Source organism: Taurulus bubalis (assembly GCF_910589615.1).
Source record: "Taurulus bubalis genome assembly, chromosome: 2".
Classification (NCBI taxonomy): Eukaryota; Metazoa; Chordata; class Actinopteri; order Perciformes; family Cottidae; genus Taurulus; species Taurulus bubalis.
Window position 1 is genome coordinate 37,453,292 of NC_136590.1, and position 6,728 is coordinate 37,460,019.

A 6,728-nucleotide genomic window follows, 5' to 3' on the forward strand; every position below is an offset into this window, starting at 1 on the left:
CAAATGAATCGTCTTGTGCACAGACTCGTCACTGTGAGCGCCTGTGAGAGAAAGAGGAGCGTTGCACTCTGACGCATCTGCTTCAACATCAGGAGGTCCGAGCTCTCAGGTAACAGATTGGTGTCTACTTTCTACAATGCTGTGCACGCACGACGCCTCATTTCTCTAAAATGTATGATGTGTGCATGTTTTTGTGTCTTTGATAATGTTGGCCTGGAGTGTCTTTGTGTCTTTGTTTTTCATTCCACAGAGCCATCTTTGAAGTTGCGAGATCAGGCCCCCCACTTAGTGTATTTGACAAGCTGAGTTTGACACTCTGTCTCTCCGAGTGTCAGTTTGTCAAATACCCCAAGTGAGGTGTCACTTGTCTACAAATGTGAGCCATCCAGAGTCCCGCCACCGACTGACCAGCCACCTCCGCGTGCTCTACAAGGAAACAGAAAAAGCACCATGTTTATTGTGTTTAGTCATTGTATAATCTGCTTAAATTGCCATTCTTAGTAAATCACATGCAAGTTACAAATAAGTGCAATGAATGAATGAACCAGCCAATGTTTCACTGATTCACTTTTAATAAAATGCAGATGATCAAAAAGATTTATTGACCAAAAAAAAACCTAACCTCTTGAATCGAATTTTCTTTTTCAGTGTGTTTATTTCTAGGTTTATAGCACAGTCGCTGCACATCTCAGCCAAAACATGTCATATGTTATTTTCAGAAGAGGTAAGGTTGCTCGAAATTCCATCATTTGTTGTGGTTCCTCAGCTCATTTTTATTTTAAAAAGAGTTTTTGACAGTTTGCATCCAGAAGGTTAGAAGTTAATATAAAGTTATGAAACGTTGCTCCAAACCCACCAGAACAACCACAATGTGAGTTTACTGCTGATCTGTATCAAACATTAAAATGCATGCTAAATGTATATCTGATATGTATTCACACATTTTATTGTGTAAGAGCAAATCCATGTACTGGATAAAATGATCAGTTTCTACATGACCTAAGGGATGACCAGCCTTTTCTAAGACTGCACATTTAAACATTTCAGGCATTTGCCCCATTTCTCCCATTCAGTCTTTTGCTAAATGATTTTGTTCAGCCTCGATGGACGTGTCCTTTCTTAGGAGCGCCTCTTTTAAAGCTTTAGATACATACGATCTAAAGCTGCAGACAGAAGCTTATCATCCAACTGACGGCACGTATCAGTCCGCCTTGCATTTCCTGTTCCTGTGTGGACACGCTGCATTTCCTGCATGTGTGAACAAATGTGTAGACCTGTTTCTGCATTTTAAAAGATCTTCACTCACTAACTGTTGTCATAAAGGTTTTTAAAAGCACTTAATCATTGAGGGTCGGCATAACCAGAAATGCAGGCACATCCTGCTATTTTTTGGCATACTGCATTTAACAGACTATGTACTGGAAAATGAAAAAAAAAAAAAATCTGACATAGTAGATAGTATGGTAGTAGGGGTAATGGCGTGCACAGTAAGTAAATGTCCACTGCATTGCATCCTTGCACGGGCAGGCTGCTAACACATGGTGTACATTATGAGCACTCGGACTTGGCTGCAGAAATGAAAGTGTCCAGTCCTCCATCGACCAACAAATGCTCGGTATAAACAAAAAGATGTGCAGCAAGTCCAAATGTCAAGTTGTACTGTACACTGTAATTGAGTCTCGTCTGGCCTCCCAGGCGGTTGGAAATAAAATCTTAAATTAACATTGGTCTGGAGCGGGACTACACCAGAATTTTAGGCCATCAGAATAACTAAATAAGAGCCTGTAAACGGATCCTTTGTATTTTTATAAGATCAGGTCAACAACAGCAATAGGTGCACCGTGTTCAAACTGTTTAGACACCCAGGCTGGAAGCTTTATTTGGAAATGCAATCTGTTGTTCTCAGTTGAACAATGGGCCTCAATGAGGCTGCCGAATTGTACACTATGAAGTCTAAACCACACCTGCAGTACACACTGGCGTCAATGGGAATTGTAGTAAAAATATCAGTTTTCTTCTCTGACAGACCAAGCTTTTACACAAACTCCAAAGGTATCTGTGTATCTGGTTGATTCGCACCACGCCCTTTCTCTCATATATATATAATGGGGGGGGAGTGATTCAGGTATGTTTGGTCAATTGTGACAGTTGTGTGAAGGAAATTGTTTAAAATTTTTTTTATTTTGTGTCCAACCGCCACTCCATTTCGAGCTTTTTCTACATTTCTTCTTTATTTCCTGCTGTAATTTGACCAGTAAGTGGTGCTAGAGCTCTACTCCTGGATTTGTTTCTAACATTAAGCCAGCTTCACATTAAAGAGTCTGCCATTGAACACGATTCACAAATATACTTTTAGTTTGTCAAGATGATTTTTCTTTACTGGAAAGAGAAGCTCACATCAACAACATGAGTTGGACCAATGCTACCACATCAAGTATCTTCTTCTTTGTTGATGGAAATCAAATACACAATTTGTTGTCTATAATGGTAATGACAATGTTTACTGTTGGTGTGAGAGGAATGTACATTCTTGTGTTAAATTGTGAGTAAAAGTGTTTTGGAGATATCTTAAAGAGATAAAGATAGTTACAAGTATCAATCCTTTAAACCATAATACCCGTTTTTTGTCATTTTTATTTTACCTGGTAAGTTACTCTATACTATAAAAAAAACTGTATTCCGTAATAAAAACTACTAAAATAATTATTCAAACAACAGTAAACATGTCTATCCTCCTTACACATATCTAGTCGTAAGCGTTCATGTGGATCATTGGGTTATGACCTCTGGTTGAAGAAACCCGTTGAACTGACTCAAGTGAGATATCATCATTATGCAGAATCCATGATTTCTAAAAGTGGAGTCTAATGTTTTCAGTGAAAATACTGACGCACAATGCAAATAGAGAGGTGCATCATTCTCCTGAATTTCCTCAAAATCCAGTCAGGGATATCAGAGTTATCACCTTAAAAGAACAAACAGATAACCTCGGTTGAATACAAAATAACACTTACTTCAAATAAAGATATATTTGCAGGACCAAGGAATTCATTAAACTTCACAATGAGGTGAAAGACATTTAGAAAAAATATAATTTTTTAAGGTTTCAAAGATTCTTTGCTTTCACACAAATGTGTGAGTGCCAAATGCACCAAAGTCTGATACACATAATAAACAGAATATGTGAAATAAGGGAAATAAAAGAGTTTCTGTGAGACTTCAAAGTTTCTTCTCATCACATCTTTTCCTTCTGATTCATGTTTCAATATTTTATATTTTGTCTAACCCTGGAGTGGTTTTAGACAAAATTATTTAGCAATCATATTTGGTCAATTTTGCTACTAACTGAGTGGTAAGTGGTCTGTATTTGTATGACATCTTATCGTTCACACTGAAAAGAATGAAAACCTTGGTTTTTCTGTTTGATCACTGTGGTGTAATAGGTATTCTTTCTCAATATTAATGCAATTTAGACATATGAATGCAATTTTACCAAAGAAGGAAACATTTCTGTAGCTAATTAATTGGCCACTGAGTGAGTTATTAGTATTAGTATCAACAAGCTCTATCCCCACCTGCAAATCAGAATGTGGGAATGCATTCCAGATTTGGGTCATTCACTTGGTGCCACACGTAATAGATCTCAGCCGAAAGGAATCTGTGAACAAGCAGAACATCTCGATAATAGCAGGGATCATACTTATCTACACTTCTGGAAAGAATGTTCAGTCCTGCTGTAATAACCCCCATATGGGAATGAGGACTGAGTCCTGCTTTCGCCAGGCATAGTCCCATGGAAACATCATCAAGGGGAAGAATGGGGATGAACTGGGACATATTGAATATGACCAAAGCTGTGTAGCTAGACAAGAGGAAGCCCCCACCACCGCAGTAGGGGGGGGTATGAGTTTGACTCCTGCACCTGAACTGGAATATATTTCTTATTATGAGGCTCTCTAATGGGCTCAGCATTCTGAATCAGGTGGCCGACGAAGAGGTGCTCGTTTCCAGTATTGTTCTCCAGGCTTTGGAGATAGTGAACCACGTGGTTTATGTTGGCAAAGACGTCATCGTCACCATTTAGCAGGAAGCGAACATGTGGACAGTTTCTTTCCATCCATTCCAGGAAGAGTATCTGCTTCAGAGTGAGATTGTAGAATGAGTCATTGAAGTCCCACTGCAGGATGTCATTGTGCTCGCGTTGCTCCTGCTTGAGGAGGTTATGCAGTGTCACTTTCCCAAAACCAACACTCTTGGATCCTGTAATGAAGATCCTTCGGATTCACACACCGTTGTGTAACCTCTCTTCAGCCCAGGTTTTGCGCAGTACCTCTCGGCGTTCGTAGTTCTCAGGTGAACTTTTAATGACCAGTAGAAGGAAGACTTCTGCAGATCCATTAGCCCCTCCACATTTGTCAGGAACATCCAGTAGTGTGGGAAAATGTCGACAGTGTCGATAGTAGAGGGTGTTTTTTATATGTTCGGGGAGTGAGTTAAAGTTTGTGATGTTGGCAGCGGACATGTTTTGTTCACATCTGGGCCAGGAGTAAACATAGGACGCATCTGTGGTGGGTGGCTTTGTTTGATGGGCATGCTTCTTCACATGGATTTGGCGGAAGGTGACATTGGGGTCGATCAAATCTTTATAGAGATAACCAACAGTGAGAAGAGCTCCCAACAGAATGGTGATGCTCACTTTCACAGCAGTCTTCTTTCGGTCTCTGCAAAGACAAAGAAATATTATCATCAACTTGTCTCAGTCTGACATGCTCTTTCAAAGACTTATATTACAATACCAAGAGTTTAAAGTGAATTTACCTTGTTTTAAGATCTACAAAACTCAGTTATCCATGTCATGGTATATCTGCTTAGCATTTTGGGATGAAAGCATTACTGTAAGTAAATATAGTACGACTGAGTCTGGTACAACTTGTTCTTTTTACAGTAATAAAGCAGCCTTGAAGTTGAGGTGCAGGTAAGTATCTCAGAGGGTCATCCCCTCACTTTTTCTCCAGCTCCATCAAGATCGTTTAAGGTTTTGGTTTTGATTGAAACATCTACGACTAAATTAATTGCCATGGAATTTGGAATACATATTATTGCCCCCCTCAGGATGAACTTAAAAAAAAAATCCCGTCCCTATTCATATAGCTCTATCACCAGGTCAAAAGGTTAATTATTTTAACTGCTAATATTGAATCAAATAAATTTGACTCCATTCCGGATTCCCCATCACAGCCTCCACTTCAGATCCTTTGAGACTGAAGATCACAGACAAGGTTATAGGGTTCTCTCCCTGCAAGCTGAGCACAAACCAGGATTTTCAACACGAACTATGTGAACCATGAATGAATATATACCATGCAGTCGTTCAGCGTAGGGAGACGGTCTGATTGGCTGATTGGCTGAGCCCCTGAGGGCCACATGTCACCTTTACCTTTACTGTCTCAATCTGCAATGACAGACGATCAGAGGATCGTCTGTCATTGCAAACAGAATCAAACGGAAACGGAATTAGAAATGCGCACGGTAGCGCATTTCTAATTCCCGCTCAGTGTGTGTGAGGCCCTTGGGCCGCTTGTGACAACAACCAATGGACGTGACTGCAGAAAGATGGGTCATAGTGTGACCCTTGAGAGAGCAGACAGGGACGCGCTTCCGCAGAACCGTGCATGAGATTCGCTCAGCTGACACACACACTGCACAGAGGGGGGTGGGGAGTAATTGTGCAGTCTCTCCCACACCTGCTTTTATGTTTTGTTTTTGTTTAATAGCCTGAGTTTTTTTCCTGGACACAAGGGAATGCACCTGTGTAATTGGTAAGCAGTTTGTAAACATGCTGCAAATGGTCTATGGAAAATGCATAGATTAAAAGTTTCAGGGGTCTCTGGTGTGATGTGTATAAATTATCATCATTATCATAACCGCCCATATCCCTGTACATTTTTATACAAGTCATTTTAGTTTTCCGTTGAGTGACGTTTTTTTATAGTTGCAGTATTTTTACTTTGGCAAAATAAAAAGTAAATGTGGACAGGGCACTTATATGCGCATGACACAAATAACATAACTAACCAGCTAATACTAACATTACAGAAACAAACCTGTGGCCCCAGTGCATGCTGGGAGACTTTGTGCTACACTCTCCCGAGCAGGACTGAAAGTAGATGGAAGTTCTAGCCAGTCGTCCAGCCCAACCTTCATCGGCTTCATATTGTTTTTTTCTCCCATCCCTAATTTCATGCGTCCCTGAACGCATTCAAACGTCTACTATGTGTCAAAATAAATTAAAAACTCTTGACATATTCAACAGCAAACTATTAATTTAACTCTAATCAGACCGACTGGGGTCCCGCTGACCCCAAAGTATAACATGTTGTCATATCTCACAGGGGACAGTCAAAAAGCACCCAATTGCAGCATACACAGTTTAAATAGATCACAATTGAATAGCGAGAGAGTTTGCCATGGGTTCTAATTTAAGTGTCAAACACTATGAGGGTCGTAGAGGCACTCAGACAGACTGTGGTGCATCCTCCTGCTCCCCGGCGAGTCCCATTTCAGGAGTTGGGAGGTCGTTCTTCCGACGCTACAAGGAAGATGTGTTGTATTTTATTGCTTAAAAACAACACGTTACCTGTTCTTGAGTTATTGTTCCGATTTTAGAGGGTGTCATTTTTGTAATTATTCCGAAATCTCACAATGTTAATGAAAGTGAGACATTATGT

At 40.2% G+C, this 6,728-nt stretch overlaps 1 pseudogene across 1 annotated transcript; it reads right to left on the reverse strand.

Annotated features, from left to right (window-relative positions):
• Positions 1-3,582: 3,582 nt before the first annotated feature.
• Positions 3,583-5,021, reverse strand: LOC306753987 (N-acetyllactosaminide beta-1,3-N-acetylglucosaminyltransferase 3-like; annotated as a pseudogene). The gene is made up of 2 exons: positions 5,005-5,021; positions 3,583-4,721 (listed from the first exon to the last, which is right to left on the reverse strand). The product of its transcript is annotated as an N-acetyllactosaminide beta-1,3-N-acetylglucosaminyltransferase 3-like (transcript).
• Between the last annotated feature and the right edge of the window lie 1,707 nt (positions 5,022-6,728).